Raw genomic sequence first — 18,286 nt, forward strand, 5'->3', positions numbered from 1 at the left:
AGGAATCCTACGCCAGCCCTCAGGGGACAAATGGGGTGACCTAATAGGTGCTAAGAAACCTCTTTTTCCTATGATTGATTCATTAATTATCTTTATGTAAAATGTTACTACTACCCTATCTTGCTTGCTTTATTATACTATTTTTCTTGCCAGATAAGAGCATATTAAAAAGGAAAGGAAGCCATAGACAACAGAATTGTTTCAATAGCAGTATTTGAACATTCGTTATGGAGTAGAAAACTGTAGGATTCCAAAAGTTATCATCAAATACACCAATTTTGAAAAGACTTTTCTACCAAGTCTATTTCATCCAATCCACTAATCAAAAAAAAAAATCCATTTTGGAGAATTAAACTGAAAAAAATATATTCTCTTTACTATTTATATTTAGCTTATATCAGAAGTATAACACCTTCTCTAATCAATATTAGTTTCATTATTTTAACAAGGGAAAAGAAACAAGGAACTATTACATTAACCCAGCCAGATTTTTTTCCAAACCATTAGCTTCTGTTACTTAGGAGGGGCAGGAGGCATTGATGTTTCAATACCATTTTTCCATAATTTTGTCAATCAGAAAATAAAAGTTATTCCTCTCCAAACAAACAAAAATTTGCCTCGTTTAAAACCTAGGGTCATAGGAATTAGAGTTGGACAGGATCTTAGAGATCCTTGAGCCTAATTCCTTTATTTTGCAGATGAGATGACTGAAATTTAATAAGGTTACATAATTCATAATAATAGATCATATTTACATAGTGCTTTAGGTTTATAAAAACATCTCATATACATTTTCTTATTTGAGCTCCACAAGTCTTTAATGTAGGTAAAATTTATAGATGGTAAAAATGAAAGTAGGTGATACTAACTGATTAGACCAGCCAGTTAATCTTGTAAGGGGGTAAGCAGGGTGGGGGTTTGGGGCACCTTGTCCTTTTTCAAAACTAGGGTTTTATCTACTATGTCATGTTGACTTTCAGTAAATAATGGACTTGAGGTTCAAACCTAGAAACTGTAATTTGACTCAATATTCACTGATCTTTTTGTGAATAACTTGTTGTTTTTTAAGCTCTATGCCTCTCTTCATACCAGTTTGGATATCTGAATGGATAAATAGAATAATTTACAAGTCTTTTATTGCCAATTTGTTATTAATATCAAAGGGTCCCAGCCAAATGGCCTGTACTAGACATGTGTTGCAAGGATTCATAAATGAGGCAGGGAACACATTTTCTTCATTTCTTATTACTATTTTTGTATAAATATTTTATAATATTACAAATATACATTTGGAAATATCTCAGTCATGTGGGACAAAGGTAAAGATGCTGAGAATGCTGCGTTAATTAGAGGTTCCCAAAAATACTGCCATTAAGATTTTATTTTTCCAGTGTGGCTTCTTATTTATAAAAGCATCACAAGGAGATGATGACATTAAGAATAATTTTAGTAACTCTATTCCTTGCAATGGCTACAAGCTCCTGCCTTGTTTTAAACACAGATCTATGTCAATCTGTTCTCTTTATTGTTTTAACTTGCAGTTATTTTTCTTACTCACCAATAAAGGAACCAAACAAAATCCTATACAGTGATACTCCAGCAAATTTAGTGTTTTTCTCTTAGCAGAGTACAAAATCACAATAAAAGGTTTTCAGTCATCTCCGGAAAATTATGTTTTATGTTTTAGGCATTAAAAGCAGTTTGAAACATAGAGGACCTTTTCTTAATCATTTGTCCAACTCTGTTTAACTCCAGGTATTTCACTGTTATTTTCCTGGGATGTACATAATGGCAAGTTACAGAAAATCATAGAAGACAACTAGTAGAAATCTGTTTTCTAAGAGGCCATTTGCTTCTTAATTATGTAAATTGTAGGTAATGGTAATAGAGTGATAGGACCTTTTCCTCCAATAGTAATATGTTTCTTTCTTTTGTTTGTTTGTTTTGTTTTTCCTTTTTTCCCCAGTGGGTGTGAGAGGATAGGCAGATTCTTTTCAATGTCATCTGCAAGTGTCAGCAAGATACAGGCAAACTTAAAATGAACTATTTGACTTTTGTGGAAATACCTGAATGAAGAGAATTCAAATCAAAGTAAACATGAACCAAATTCATTCTGCAAGATGCATTTACTCTCTTGGATGTGATTCTTTCTTTTGAAACACTGTATATTATAAATGGCAATTGTCCAACATATGTAGGCTTCATTGCCTCTAAAGAAGCACATGAATGTGTGAGGCATGATCAGCTTGCAGGCTTTGTTGTATTTTTCCATTTCTAGTCAATGACAGAGGGAAATGACAAGTTCTTTTCCAATATAACATGCTCATGCCTTATTATTGATGCTCCTTTTGCAAATCAATAAGGTAGGTCAGATGGTATATTGGCCTACCTCTTCTTAAAGAACTCTTTGAGCTAAAATTCTGCTCCTAGTATTGAGGGTGTTTAAGATGGATTAATTTAATAGTAGGCGTGTAAGTTAATTGTAAAACCTTTTTTTAAAAAATGGAGATTAGAACATCTCACCAAAACAAAAATCTTAAATATCCGGTTTCAAGATAGTATATATGTATTTGTACTTCAGACTAGACCTGAGATTTCTTTAGTCTAAGAAAATCTTGATGAGAAACGCCCTCCTTCTGCTAATAAAGATTATATATTGGAATAATTTAAAACAGGAAATGATATCTAGAAAGATGAAATCTAGAAATATAATACCTAGAAGGAATAGATGATACCAAACTGATCTAATTCTCTACACACCTCTTCCCCACCAAGGTAACTAAACTGGCAGATTATTGAAATGCTATAAGTATTTAAATTTTGGCATTTTTTTTAAGTTTTTGTTGACAAGATGAAGAGAAGTGACCTTAATAATAGTACAGTTATATAGATTCAGAAGTGTTTGAATGACTGCACCCAGTGATTTGCTACAAATAAGCCGATGTCAGTTAGGAGGATGGTTTCTAATAGAGTGTTCTAGGTTTTAAATATTGATTCTGTGTTAACCAATATTTTAATTTTTGTCATAAGTAAAGCTTCAGATGGCATACTTTTCAGATTTTCAGATGACATCATGCTAGGTGGAATAGGAAGCATGTGGGGTGACAGATTCCAAAAAAGATCTATACAGTCTACAACAATAAGTTCCCTCGGAAGGCATTAGCTTTCCTTTTCACTGAAGGTTTTCAGGCAGAGATTAGATGGCCATTTTTCAGTCATGTTGTAGGTCAGGGATGACTTGAGCTAGGTAGCATCACATGTCCCTTACAACACTGAGATTCTGTGAATCCATATCTCAGAATACAATGTGTTTTTTTTTCTTGTCTTCAAATTCTTTGTCCTCTCTATGGCATTTATAACTGTACACCAGCCTCTCATATCAGTGGTCTCTAATTTTTGGCATTTTGCACTGTTGTTCTATGGCAGCTGTCCCTTTACTTCTCCATTCATCTGTCTCTTGTGCTCACTCTTTGACCATCTTTCATCACTTAAACTGATGTATTCCTCAGGATTCCATGCTAGATTTTTTTTTCTTCTCTTTTGCCACTGCATTATGTACCTTGATAATTTCATTTACTCTCTTAGCTTCAATTATGCCCTATAAGCAAATAATTAAATTTGTGTCTTCATCCAAACACATTCAAAAGAAATTCAGTCTTGTATTTTTGATTATCAACTGGATAACACCAAGTTAATACTTCTCTGGCTCTCCAGACTTAGGACCTGTAGAATTGAGCTCTACATCTTTCCCCTTATATCTATCTACCTGTAACCCTCCCCCTACCCAACATCTCTATTTCTTTAATGGTATCAGTCTCCTCTTATTCACCTAGGCTTATCAATCTGAAATCATTATTTGACTCTCTCCTGTCCCTGATCCCACAAATCTAATCATTTTCCAAAATTTGTCATTAAAAACAGACTCTGTGATATCCTTCATATTTACACTATTCATTCAAATCCCCAAGATGAATGTAATCTCTCTCCCAAATGTATTGTAACACTTCTCTGGTTCTTTCTTTTGTGCTTACCTTGCTTTAGATTGTAGCATCATGATTTTCATACATATATTTTTTCTTCCTCCTATGACATAGTAAGTCTCTCAAGGACAGGGATAATTTGTTTTATAATCCCAGCACATAGTATAGTCCCTTAAACAATAGTTTCCTTTTATTTATTTTTTTAAGCAATCTTGATTAAGTGACTTGCCCAAGGTCACACAGCTAGGCAGTGTCTGAGGTCAAATTTGAACTCAAGTCCACGTAACTACAGGGCTATATCCTCTTTGCCACCTAGCTGCCCCACACAGTAGGTTCTTAAAAACTGCTTATGGAATAGAATTATTATGGAATAGAATTATTATGGAATAGAATTATGTCAGTGAACCTTTCTTTTTGACTCAGAAATGACTTAATAGTTATATGATCCAAGCACAGATTAGTCAGCATGTATAGGCCTCAGTTTTCTTACCTGTAAAATGAAGAGGTTGGACTACATATATATATATATATATGTAATATATATGTGTGTGTGTGTGTGTGTGGTGTGTGTGTGTGTGTGTGTGTGTGTGTGTATATATATAGTTGGACTCTGTATGTGTGTGTATGTATATATAAAATGTCTAAACTACCTTCCATCTCTAAAATACAATGAAACTAACCTATTTCTCAGAGTATGCCTAGTATCTTTGTCCAAATGTTTCAGGAGCATAGAGATTACCTATGTCACCTATAGTATGACTGACTAATTCTTTAAAATCAATATAAATACCTGGAAATTATTGGTCATTTTCATATTTTGCTAACACTTTTCCATGCAGTTGATGCATTTTATATTTTTAGTGGTTTCCTATGTGTTTGACACAATAACCTTTTATTAGCTATAGGAGAGAAATGTTAGTAAAGGAACTGAAAGACAAAAATGATACCTCACATTTATATAGTACCCAGATTTACAAAGTAGTTTCCCTCCAAATCTTTTTAAATAGGTTATATGGTTATTATTATTCCCATTTTGCTAATGAGAACAAAAAGGCTCAGAGTAGAGTTTTACAGATAGAATGAGTGAGAGTTTCAATGCTAGTCTCTTTAAAGTATATACTATTGTAGGGTATGATACAAATAAGATAAAGGTATGGACTAATTAATTGGATTTTTGTCATTGTTAAACAAATTACAAAGAAAATGGTGCAGTAGACTTCTTCAGATTGAGGCAGACCTGGATTCAAGGACTGCCTCTGATCCATACCGTCATTTGACCTTAGGCAAGTGAATACACTGTTCCAATAAAATCACAAGCCAAGACAAAAAAAAAAATCACTACCCAAATTGTATAGAACTGAAGCCTACTGGCAATTTAAAACATCAGCTCAAATTACTTGATGTCCTAAAAGTGTTAGTACAGCACAGTTCAAACCTGCACTAAGAATTCTGGAACAGGACCACCCTGTATTGTCTTTTAAATACTCTGGTAGATTCTAATCAATGTCTACTGATAAGTGGAAGTTATAGGGATATGAAAGCCAGGAGATGTCCTTCAGTGAGTCTATTTTGTTTTTTCTTTCTGGTCTTACATTTAAATAAGCCTTGAGAAAGGCCTTTTGAAAGGCCTTGAAACAGGTGACAATATAAACTGTCTTCTATAAGGCTCCTGGTAGTATAACACTAGCTAAAAGTGCCACTACCTAAGAAAGAAATAGGGAAGGTAGAGGACAAAGAAGGAGGAATGTTGACTCATCTCCTTGTAAATGGAAAAGATAATTGCTGATAGTTATGCAACCATTTTCTCTGGTGGCTTTGCTTTTGGGAGTGTAGCAAAGATGTCCCTGGTCCAGTTCATTGTCTTTTGGCCATGTGTGGGAACAGGGGTAAAAATAGCCAAATGAGAAAATGACTGTTACTACATATCCACTCCCTTTTTTTTGCACCCCTTTACCCCCATTAAATCCATTATAGGCTGTTCTAATTAGAGAAACTGGAGAAAGAGAAAACGTAGTTTCCCCATCAGTGCAAAATGACTCAGGAGGCCAAAGGTATTTAGGATTTTAAAATGAAAAAATATATATGATTTCCCTAGTACAATCACCTAATTTTTCAAAGGAGGAAACTGAGCCCCAAAGAACTTAAATGACTTGCCCAGGGCAACTAAGTAGACAGAAATGGAATCAGAACCAAGATCCTCTGACTCTAAAACAGAGCACTTTCCATTATATCAAACAGCTATTTTTTTCCTGTCTATACATAGAAATATATGTAGCTAAACTGAAGATTTTACAGATAGAGATGTAGCTAATTTAGAACAGATTTTTTTTATTTCAGCAGTTTATGAGAAGAAACACGGCATAGTGGTTATGTTAATAATAGCTGACATTTATATAGCACTGACTATACACCAGACACTATGCTAAGTGTTTTACAATTATTATCTCTTTGATCCTCACAAACCCTTGGAAGTAGGCATTATTATTGTCACCATTTTACAGATGAGGAAACTGAGACTGAAACAAACAGTGGGTAAGTGTCTTGAACAGGATCACTCAGCTGATAAGTATCTGAAGCCAAACTTGAACTCAGGTCTTCTGCATTCTAGGCCCAGTGCTCTATCCATTGAACCACCTAACTGCTTCTCTTAGAGAGCTAGCCTCAGGGTCAAGAAGATATGGACTTGAGGGCAGCTAGGTGGCACACTGGATAGAGCACCAGCCCTGGTTTCAGCAGGACCTGAGTTCAAATGGGGCCTTAGACACATAACACTCACTAGCTATGTGACTCTGGGCAAGTCACAACCCAAATTGCCTCAGCAAAAAACCCAAAAAAACCCCAAAAAATACAGACTTAAGCTTTGCTTCACAAACATACTAGCTTTCTTATCCTGGGCAAGTCACTTAACTTTCAGGGTCCCAGGCTATGAGTAGAAATTACAGAACCAGCAATGGCCACCTACATTAATAAAGGGAATGTCCTCATTAGAAATTGCCTGTGGAACAGTGGAATCACAGATCCTGTCTAAAAGAGAGAGGAAGAGAAAGAGAGAGGAAAGAAAACAGTAGCTGCCTCTAGATGATTTAGGTATACAAGTAAAACAAATTAGCAAACTTTTTTTTTGTAATAGAGTAGTTAACATTTTGAAAACCATATATCAGCAGAACAATTGCTGCATATAATTATAAACCAAGTCAGATATAAAGGAATAGATTTAGATTTGTTGCCTGAGATACACAGTTGCTGATTTCACCAACACAACATAATTGCCAGATAAATAACTCTCTTATAGCTACTTTAAAATTCTTTGCCATTTCAGCTCAGTTCATAATACAGTCAAACCACCACCACAAAAACACAGTAAGAATCTTAGTAGAGATGTAAAGGCTTTAACACCACACTCTAAGTCACTTCTTATCCCTTATGCTAGTCTTCACAGGGTGGAATTGACTTATTCCATAAAGAAAAGGGGGAAAAGAACTCCTCTGTGGGTCTTTTCAAAATTATTTGAAGATGGCAAAAGAATGTACAATTGTGGGCACTATCTCTCTCTATTGTTCTTGAATATCATATTCATTTAAGCAATATTAAAAGTACAGATATAAAGATGTTACCTGATTGAATAAGGGACTTGTGTTTACACTAAAGGAAAAGGGGTGGGGGTATATACACATTTAAATTTAAATAACAAAATCTATTATGTTTGTCCACTTGATTAATCCATCCCAAATTCAATAAATCTCTAAGTATTCTTTATCAGGTTTGTGTAGTAGGAAGAGGTAATGATTTTGGATGGGAAATCCTAGCTGCTCAGAAAGTTTAGATGTGACCACTATTCATAAAACAGTTGATCTCTGCTTGTTCTCATTAATATTATGATACAGCACAGTGTATATGGATTTGTGGCTAATCAAGCAGAAGATCATAAATCGCAGCTTCAACCAACACATATTATGTTAAATATTAATTGTTACTCTATAATGCTGAAAGTCGTCCTTATTTTGTTTTTGTTCCTTGGGGAAAGACTACCCTCCTGTGGCTTTAGTTGGTACTACAAATTACAGTATGTTAGACGAATTCCACTGAAGACCTCCTCTGATAGTTCATTGTATGTGATGATGACCCTAAATGCATACTTGGAGCCTCAACTGCGGAAAAATTAACTCTTGCAGAATTTTTAAAACTGGAAAATCTTTGAATATGAACACTTTGATGCACTGTTTGTCTCTAATATGAGGCTCAGAAGACCTAAGCTTAGAAAACTCCTCTCTAGGAATTTGACCATTATTATTTTTAGCTGTAGTAATTCATGAAGATTGTCTATTAAGGCATGGAAGAGTTCCAGCCTTCAAGTGGTTAATTAGTGGAATATCTAAGCAAACTGACTAAATAATAGATCTTTGATGTATTAAAGTAAGCAATTAGTATAGTAGGGGAAAAGGGAGAAAGGAAGGGGCTATTAGCAATTATTTTTATTGCAAATGGCATGATTGTGCAAAAGTCCAGTGTATGAATCTACATAAAGTGGTTCTCCACAGTATAGAACATACAGAGATCACCCCATCTATAATTCAGGTAACAAATGCTAAGTTTTAAGGAGGTGATTGTATAAAAGTACAGTGAGTTTATGAAATAAATTGTAAACAGTGAGGGAAAAATACCTCGTCTCATATGTTCAGGGGGTTTCTTCTTAGTCACCTCAGTTATTCTCTCAGAACTGCTCTTATGAGGTGGATAATGAGATCAATGTTATCGAGGCCTGTTCACTCATGTGATGAATAGTATAAATGTCTGGTCTCGTAGAATAGAGTGATGTCCTCCATATTTTCGGTGATTATATGGCTAAAATAGCTAATGAAGTATAGAGTAGAACAGGGGAACGATAATCTCCTGAAAAGTGTGCATCTATACATTTGAACTGTGGACCTCCAATCTGAGAAGATTGTGGGCAGATGGTTGACAGATACACTGGTATTCTTCACTTGGGCTAAAAGATAAGATTATCACATACACATGTAATTTATGTATGGTGTATCATATGTATATATGCATATATACACACATGTGTATGTGCATATACATATACACACCTGGGTATATACATATACATATATGTATACATACACATACACACACATGTACACACATATTGTTGTGTTGTTTCAGCTGTGTCTGATTTTTCATGACCCCATTTGGGATTTTCTTGGGAGAGATACTGGAGCGGTTTGCCATTTCCTTCTCCAGCTCATTTAACAGATGAGGAACTGAGGCAAACAGAGTTAAGTAACTTGCCCAGAGTCACCCAGCTAGTAAGTATCTAAAGCCAGATTTGAATTGAAGAAGATGACTCTTCATGACTCCAGGCCTGGTGTTCTATCTACTGTGCCTTCCCATACACACACACACACACACACACACACACACACACACACACACACACTATGAAGTCAAATAGATTTGAAGTCAAATAGAGGTGCATTTGCCCATTCCATGATTTGTTTAGTGGTGTTAGCTAGTCTAGTTAACTCTTATCCTCTACTCCCCTTTTCTCCCAAGAATAAGTTTTGTTGGCCTTGTAATTACACATTCTCTACCTTATTTTGGCTGTGTCAATATAGTCTGAGATTGAGTAGTTAAACCAATAACAGAATTTGTATATTAACTCTCAATAGGAGTCAATATGATTAACATACATGTTATGTTTACATAATACCACTGAATTAAACTGGAACATCAAATTTGGTCACAATTCATGGGTTTTTGTTTATATATTCAATAACAAACATCCTTATTGGCTAGAGTAAATGAAAGGTCACATAGATGGTCCAGCAGAGTGAGGAGTCAGCAGTTCTATTCCTCTGATTGTAAAATCAATACCGTAACTGATGATTTTCTATCTGAAAATTAAGATTCTTTTTTTTTAATCCCTTTCAATATTTCATTTGTATCCCAGAAATTCCCACATTAGTTGTGTGACATTGAGCAAGTCATTTAATGGTCTGGACCTCAGTTTCTTATGTGTAAAATAAGGGGTTGGTCTGCGTGTTCTTTATAATTTCTTCCAGCTCTAATTCTGAGATAAGTAATTGAAAATCATTCATATGCCAAGTACAATTTCAGAGCTTGGGTTACAATTAAACAAGTGAGACATTGTCTCATCTCGAGGAGTTTTTAATCTAAGTGGAGAGACAAGACAAGCTGAGTGTTTAGCTTCAGGATAGATTAAAAAGTTCAGTGTTCCTTGGCGTTGAAGCTGCAGGGCAGATAAAAGTGCCTTAGAGTTTGGAGGGCACCAAAGAAGAGGAAATAGGCCAGAAGGTCCTCCATCTTTTAAGAAGGATTATTGTGGGTGACTCCTTCTTCATCAAACTGTATCTGCTTCACAGGTAGGTGCCTGGCCTCTTCCAAGCTCACCACCATTGGGAAAAGGAAGTTAATTTGGGATTTATTTCATTTTTCAATTTAATAAACATTTATTAGCACCTATATGTAAATGGCTTTACTCTAGGATCTGAGGATATAAAAATATAGCCCCTGCTTACAAGCTTTGACGACTTTTCCAGGTAATTCACTCATGTAAGTTCCTTAATGAAGAAATTGTGCTAACTCCTGTAAGGCCAGATAAGATGAAATAATACCTTTAACTTTGAGATTTTTATGATTAATGGAAATAGCAATGGACTACAATGCAGAAGATCTGGGTTCAAATTTTTTGTTTTGCTGTGTCTATATCCAGTTCATTTAAACCTTTTGGGCCTTTTTTTTTATACTCTATAGTGATAATTTCTTCAATACCTGAATGAATTTGTGATCTCATAGAAATATTGGATAAATCTAACCGACATCCTACCTGTGCATCTTTTGTAAAAACTGCTATTAGGCGTCTGGCCAGTGTTCTCTGGGACTTACTGTGGTTCTCTTCACCTTATGTGGTTACCAATCCAGTCCCTATTTTCAGACTTCTTACTTTTCTTTTTCCCTTTCTTCTTTTCTGCTATTTTTAATTGCAAATCACTGTTGCTAATATTCATGCCCACCATTTACCTCTCTATTATCCTTTGTGTGCCCCACATGTTTGATTCTTTGTAGATCATGGGGTTTTGCAATTTGCAGTCTTTTAGTGTATAGAGCCAGAATATTGGTGATAAAAATTAAGTTTTTTGATTCAAGGAGCAGCTTGGAGTCACTGAATGTGCTATATAATTTCCCATGTACAACCTATCCTGCTATTTTCCTTCTATTCAATTTTAGCTCCAGATCATTATCTGTCTGCTTCCAGGACAGTTACGCTGATGGACCCATTCAATGAACTATTCATCCAACTGTATCTCATAATCTGGGCAACAGTCTTCATCCACTTAGTTTTTCTTGTGTGGGTTGTTAGTCAAAGCTCTTTAAAGTGGTTGTTAATCTTATTCAGAAGAACAGGTAGTGTACAGTGGCCTGTTGGGATGTTGCAGAAGAAAATGTTTTATGTAGCTTCAAAAGTTTTATAAATGTGAGTTGTTGATAAGTGAATTGTTTTTCTAGGACTCTGTATAATTGAAACATTGCTCCCTAGCTTCCCAAATGTGAAATGCTGTATACAATATTGCTAATATTACTCACCTTAGTTTCTTTTTTGTTTGTTTGTTTTTTTTTTGTTTTTGAGGAAAGTGCTTTGCAAATCTTAGATTGCTAGAAAAAGAATGTGGTTGCTCTTATTGGTTAAGTCTTATCATGAAACTATTTAAAAATTCAGAATTAGGGTGAAGGCTCAGCATTAATTCTAATATTCAAGCATTTATTAAGTGCTTACTACATTATAAACTCATCAGTGGTAAGGGGCATAAATTCATCTCTGCTTACCCAGAGCCTAGAACTGTGCCAGATTTAATTTAAAATGTGAAATTTATGGGGAAGGGGGAATGCAAGATACTGCTGCTGATGGTCAAATTTACTGAGCATTTGAAGACTTATAGTGTGCCTTTAATTAACCCTTCATTGGATCATAGATTTAGTGCTAGAAAGGCCCTTATTGGCTTCTGAATCCAATATCCTCATTCTATTGATTCATTTTCTGCTCAACAAATGTTCATTTAAAGACTTCTAGACTAAAATATCTAGACCAAGGGTAGGGAACCTATGGCCCGGAGGCCACATGTAGCCCTCTGGGTCCTCAAGGGCAGCCCTTTGACTGAATCCAAACTTCACAGAACAAATCCCCTTAATGAAAGGATTTGTTCTGTAAAACTTTGACTCAGTCAAAAGGTCATACCCAAGGACCTAGAGGGCCACATGTGGCCTCAGGGGCACAGGTTCTCAACCCTGATCCAGACTATCTCTGAGATATGACAACAATATATGAAGTAAAACATATTATACAAGTGATTAGCAAATGAATAATATAGAAACAATGTATAATCATTTCAGAGAATAGAGAAATCACTGTGGTTACTATGAGATTCTATGATTCTAAAGGTTTTATAGAGGAAATGAGAATTGACCTGGTCCTTAATTTAAGTTTGAGTAGGATTTGAATAAATTAAATAAATTTTAAAAAGAAAGTATTCTTGCTATTAGAAGGCTAGTGCTATACTAACAGCCTGGTGGTATAAAACAATTGATGAGGAGGAGATGGCCCAAGCATGTATGTAGTTGAGAATAAGGCTAGAATAGAGTTTTCAAACACCAGGAGCAGCCCAATATTGTGGAGCATGGCAGGGACCAGAATAAAATATAATTGAGAAATATTTAACAAAATAAATAAAGATACAATAAAACATAGATAATGCTAGTACAAGATTTTCTAAGTCTATTTCCAACCCTCAGGGATCCTTATGTATGGTTTAGCATCCAGTTTCTATTTGAGCTTGACACTAGTGGGCTAGAAAGTAAGCAAAGTAAAATTTGTAAAAATATTTTAAGTTACTGAGGCCCTTAGAGAAAAAAACAAAAAAATTAACATTAATGTCAAATGGCATGATCTTATTTATGCAAAATAGTATTATTGTTTTTACAAAATAAAGTGTATTTACTTATTTCACAAAAGGTTCTGAAAACTAGATGAAGAAGAACAATGAGTAGCGGGGAAGCATCAGGAAAAGAAAGGAGAATAAATGTAAAGTAGAAGTGTTAGAGACTTAGAACTCAAGTAGAGTTCTAGTAGTAAAACCTACTTAAATAGGTCAGATGAAAGCAGAAGGGAAACACCGGGGAATTTAAGCTAGCCTAGAAGGCTATGAAGTTCAAATAAATGACTTAAAGTAATAGTCTTCCATGTGACATTCAAAGCCCTTCACAATCTGGCCTCCTTCTATGTTTCTAGGCTTCTTATATATTATCTATCTCCTTTTACTTTGCAATCCAGTGACACTTGCGTTAGTGTTTTTCCTTCCATTAAGAGACTCCATGTATAGACGGGGCATTTTCACTGGCAGGCATGCTCTGCTTCTTCATCTCTGCCTCCTGGATTTCCTGGTTTCCTTTAAGTCCCAGCTAAAATTCCCTCTTCTGTAAGAAGCTTTTCCAATCCCCCTTATTGTTAGTGGCTTCCCTTTATTGATTACCTCTAATTTATCCTTTATATATCTTGTATGTATAATTGTTTTGTTGTCTCCTTGAGAGCAGGGACTGTCCTTTGCCTTTCTTTATATAGACAATTTTGTGGCACATAGCAGTTGCTTAAAGACTGACCTTTGGAAAATTCTTGATTTCTCTTTTTCTCAAGTCTCTTCTAGCTCTGATGTTGTAGAATTCTATTACTTCTAGGCATAGGAACCAGGAGTCCAAAAAACAAACAAACAAGAAGTTATAGCTTTCTCTGTGAAGGATTCGCAATGTGCTATAGTTTTACCTAAATTTAAGTGCTAATGCTTAGAAATCAAATAGCAAGGAACTTTTATCTTTTGGTACTAGAAGATTTGTACTGTGGTCTAGGTACAGTGAAATTATGAAGGGAAACCAGATTTGCTAGTCAAATACAATAAATAATTGGACCAGGAAGAAGCAGTTTGTACCCAAAGACTCCATAGGGCATATGGGTCAACAAATTATGTCAGTCATTGGACAGTATTTTATTGTATAGACATTATAAATTTCTTATACTAGTACTGATTAGTACTAATAGTACTTATATTAGTTTGAAGTAATAAAGATTCTTGCAAGAAATTCTCTACTACAATCGAAGTATCTGGAATTAGTATTATAATTGTATGGCATCTGAGAATTATCCACTCCTTTCACAAACAATTGGCTGTACTGAATATGTCCAACAAGACACCTGTAAAATCATAGTGTCATAAGTTGTCAGGACCAACTTAATGTAGGAATTCCTTTGCTCTTTCTCTAAAATGTGTCTCCCCACCCATATCCATGTTGGCCTTCTATCTAGATATCAGTACCATTATTAACAGTTTTCTCCTACTGTCCAGTGAACTTCTGAAGTAGAAAAATACATTAATGACATGGCTATGGTAATAGTACCTTAAGGATCTGGCCTTTCTTTGGCTGGCTATCAGTATCTTCCTCTCCTCCCCCTCCCAGTGGAGGAACTATTCTTAAAATTAAAAAAAAAAAAGCTTTACAGAAGGTCTTATTAGAAAAGCAAATACACTCTAAGTAAAACCAATTTGTTCCTACCAAATGCCCTCCTAGTACAATCCCAGTACCAATCACTAAGCTGTTATTCCTTCTTAGCAAGGAAAAAGGATGACCTTCTTCTGCTCACTACACATCAGTTTCCAGAGATGAAACTTATTAGAATAAGAAGATGATGGATTTTCTTTTTTCTGTGCATCCAATCAGGCTGGGCATTGTCTGGGGGAACGAACACCAGAGGACTAAAGATGTTAGGCATTTCTCTCCAGATTTTTCCAATAGCCCAGTGCTTTAATCCAGCTGCTGCTTTGCATTTGAAAACTAAATCAGCTTCAATATTGCACAGTCTGTTTGATCTTCAGTTTTATGATAATGAGATACAGGCGACAGAAACCTCCATTCAGAGAATTCAAACACATTTTAGCACCTGTTAGCAGGTGTAAAAGAGAAGCACATTTATGTCTTGCCTTGCTTTTGAATGGACTCATCTATAATTAAAAAAAAAAAACATTCTGTGCATGGAGAATGTTTTTAAAAGGAAAAGGAATAGCTGGTCATTTTTATTTCTGGTGTTTTTTACGCTTTCTTGAGTCACTGAGTTTCTTTTCCTGTAATTGATGTGCCCATCAGCAGAATGGGCAGTGGGAAAGGATATTTTGATGATTCACCCAGTTCTAGTTTCAACAGTATTTGACAGTGTCAAATGTGACTTCAAGGAAATTGAAGATGTAACTATATTAGTATTACTAGTTTAGAGTTGTTTTCAAAGGTTCTTCAAATAGATTACTAAGCCATGCCATATTATTGTTATGAATTAGACCTAAAAGAATTCATAGAGTTAAAATTAATTAACAAAGAAAGGGGGAAAGAATCTGATTTGATTTTCCCCTTTACAGCATGTTGCTAGAACTGATTAAGGGGTTTCCATCTTAGTGACATAAAAGCCAAGCAATCAAGACCAGTATAATTATAAACAGATACATTGTTTTACTGAATAAATATATGAGTAATACTAAGATATGTTCGGGATGTGTTTCCCAAAGAGAACAACAAAGTAATTGTTCAAGAAATGTATTTATAAAAGTACCTGGTTATAAATATTTTTATCACATAAGTTATTAAGATATTCAGTGGTATGTAAAGAATTAGCAGTAAAATTGTTATGTGAACTCCTGTTTTTAGGAAGAACTAATGGTCTTCATGTATATGTTTGACAACCTTGTAAGAGACATGGGATTTAGTTATGGAGCAGGAGGCCCACCAATGGAGAGGGGGCAAATACATGAGGCTGGAAACAAAAGTCTGACGTGATGGGTGCTGATGCTGCGCTAATTTATTTTAATATGCTGATATTTTGGGAATGAAAGCATATATAGGATCGCAGTGAGTATAAGGTTACATAAGTTTGCTTATACAAACCCTCCCACTAAAAAAAGTCAACTTCTGATTAAGGCTCTCAACAAAGCCAATAATAACATAATGAAGGCCTTTCTTAGGAGGGATGTGACAGGATTTTGGGACACTTTGCTGAGGCAGTGGGATAGAAGTAGGGGGTAAGGGTGGGGAAAATGCTCTTTTCAGGACCAGCTGAGGAGAGTGTTACCAAGGGACTGGAAAGAAAACAAAGATGCTTAGGGGACTAAATTCAGACAAGATGAGCTCTTCAGGGAGGCTAGAGACAGGCTGAAAAGAAATATGACTGGGAGGTCAAAACTGTCTTTTGCTACTGAACTCTGAGGGCTTGTCCCCGTAGGATTTCATCATTCCCTCTCTCACTGCCACCAGGCTTCAACAGTCTCCCCAGTGAGGGGACTTGAATGTTTTGCCCCTCTCTAACTTTGACTTTCCACACTAGAAGTTTACTAAGCTTCCTTCCTTTAAATAAGAGATATACAACAATCTTTCTTCTATTTCTTTTTGTTTGTTTGTTTTTGTTGTTGTCATAAGTCTCTGGCAATCTGGTGAAACCTAGGGACACCTCATTGTAATGCATAAAATAAAATATGTGGATTATAACAAAAACCAATTATAGTGAAATGTGGTTATCAAAACATATATTAAAAAAAAAAAGACAGGTTTAGAGAACCCAGGTTAAGAGCCCCTGCTTTAAATCAACTGAGACAATCCAGGATTAATATATTTATCAGAGAATTAAGGAGAAAAGGAAAATAAAACCTAATAAGGCATAGAAGCTTAGAAGTTATCTGGTTTTAAGTGTTTTCCTATTTAACCCTCTCTAATCCTATCTTTCAGCAGGATCAAATCTTGCTTCAGTTCATCTCTAGACACAGCCTAACATCTTCTCTAGGCGCAACTCTGATGCCCCTATTGATGAGCCAAATCAGATCCAACTGATATGGTTCTAAACAGCAGGGACATTTTCAAGAACTAGCCCAATCTATGTGGTTCACTTCCTCAGGCTCAGAAACAAATGCTCTTCTTTTCAGGACTTATTCAAGGGTCCGGCAAATGGTGAGCCAAATATAGATGGATAGATAGATAGATAGATAGATAGATAGATAGATAGATAGATAGATGATAGAGATAAATCAATGTAGATATAAATATAGACACATATAGATAGATATAGATATAGATCCAACTATATCTATATCTATATATATTTATATACACACATATATCAGACAGTTAATGGCCCACCTTTAACCCTTTCAACTACTTAGACATTTAACAAATTCTGTTTTACCAAATGTAATGGCTTGCTTCCCTCTTTAGTTTTGAGACTGTTCGCAAAGTTCTAGGCAGAGACTTCCTAACCACCAGAGGTCCATAAACTTTTTTTAAATTACATTTTAATAATGGCATCTCAATATAATTGGTTTATTTAATATTCCTACAAATTCTAGTTAATTCATTTAAAAACTTTATTCTAAGAAGGGATTCATAGAATCCACCAGACTGAAAAAGGAATTAGTACGTAAAAGGAAAAAGAGAAAGAGAAAGAACTGCTGCTTTAAAAACTAATGACAGTAATATCCAATTAACATTTCAATCTGAGTAATTCAGTAGCAAATGATGCCCACTTTCCCAAGTTATCAAGGTGATAGTTGATTATCTAACAATTGTTTATCATTTTACAATTTGATAAATCAAAGAAGTTTTAAATAGACCATAATAATAATTTACATTTATATATGTAACTTGAACCACAAAGCCCATTCATGTGGCACTTTCTCCTTATAGATGGAAATCAATATGCTATGCCTATATTGGCTAGAATAGGTAAAAAAGAGAGTTCTATGCTCTGTCACTTTGGGTTTTTCTGGCTTTCAGATTTGAGAAAGATGATGAGTCAGTCTATACCTCTTCAGTTTCCCCTGTCCCCCAAAAATAAACAGTCTGGGAAGAAGTCAAAATGTAGACCTTTGCTTATGTCTTAATTTTCAGCTTGCTATACTAGAGACTTCAGGGAATTTCCTTTTGGGTGAGATCTGGGACTCTCCATGGTTCAGCTGAGTTAATTGTTCACTTCCAGTGGGAAAGCTTCTTTAATTACTATTGTCTGCTATGTATAGAGATATATATATCACATATGTATATACAGTGAATGTATGTATATGTATTTATATATGCATATACACACACATACACATATATGAATTGGAAGGGGTATAAGTATGTACATACACATAAGTATATCCGGATGCATGTGTATGTGTGTACTATTCTGTATATACTTTCTCTGATTTCTGTTTGGCTATTGACTT

This window comes from Phascolarctos cinereus, unplaced genomic scaffold, assembly GCF_003287225.1.
Source record: "Phascolarctos cinereus isolate Bilbo 61053 unplaced genomic scaffold, phaCin_HiC Scaffold_9;HRSCAF=440, whole genome shotgun sequence".
In the NCBI taxonomy this organism is placed as follows: domain Eukaryota; kingdom Metazoa; phylum Chordata; class Mammalia; order Diprotodontia; family Phascolarctidae; genus Phascolarctos; species Phascolarctos cinereus.